Consider the following 1,079-nt stretch of genomic DNA (forward strand, 5'->3'; position numbering starts at 1 on the left):
GGAGAGAGAGAGAGAGAGAGAGAGAGAGAGAGAGAGAGAGAGAGAGAGACGTTGGAAAACGTGAAGCTGAGGCAGGAACAAACGTGAAAGTGACGCAAGCAGCAGTTGACGCACGAAATGGACGTCAATGAAACTAGCAACTGAATTACAGTGCAGCAACACAAGGAGTGACGTCACATCAGGATGCATTAAGGTAAACAGAGGCGGAACGAGCTACAAGGCTCTGTTTGGAGTGTTTTCTAAACAACTTTCTGGAAACCAGCAAACTTAGAACTGAATAGTGAATAGGGTTTGGTATCTTTCGCGTATAGAAGCTGCCCTAAACAAACAGTAGATCGGGTTTTTCGAAAGGCGGGGTCCCACAATGGCGGAATGTTTAAAAGCTTATATTATGTGTCAGGACGTGGTGGAAACAGGCGCTCGTCAATTTTTGGGCATACAGGGTTATTGGTTTCATCTTAAAGCGTGTTCATTTGCCTTACCTTCGATGAAAGAAATACCTTTTACCTTAAATACAAGTCGAGATATTTTCTATTGAAGGAGGAGGGGGTAGCCTGATTTCAGATGTAAAATAGGCGAGAAAATGGCGCTGAAGTTTGATTATTTCATCTGATTGTGAGTCCATGGAAACGGGGAAAAAATACATTTCTGTGCCTTTAATCCGCGCTTTACAATAAAATCTTCACATAAATGTGTTCTTAAATAGACATTAAAGGTGATGACCCAAAAAATGAAAATTCTGTTAAAATTGAAACCGGCGAAAAAATGTCAGTTCCTTCAATTTCATTATTTTGACGAGCGCCTGATTTCACCACGCTGTCTCACATAATATTGTGATAGACCACACCCTCCGTTGACAAACAGATAAGAAAGAAAGAAATGCCATGACATCGTATTCGGGTCTGTCGTCAGTTTTAACACTAATGTTAAGTTATTCAAAAGACGAAACCTCTGAATTGTATGTTTATCTCCGATACCACGGAGCCTAGTGGCGGGAAAGCCTGGAAAACTACCCGGACAACCACTGTTCAAGAACGCCCAATTGGAGACCTGATCCTGCGTATTCAACTCTCACCCCC

This window comes from Aplysia californica, unplaced genomic scaffold (assembly GCF_000002075.1).
Source record: "Aplysia californica isolate F4 #8 unplaced genomic scaffold, AplCal3.0 scaffold00052, whole genome shotgun sequence".
In the NCBI taxonomy this organism is placed as follows: domain Eukaryota; kingdom Metazoa; phylum Mollusca; class Gastropoda; order Aplysiida; family Aplysiidae; genus Aplysia; species Aplysia californica.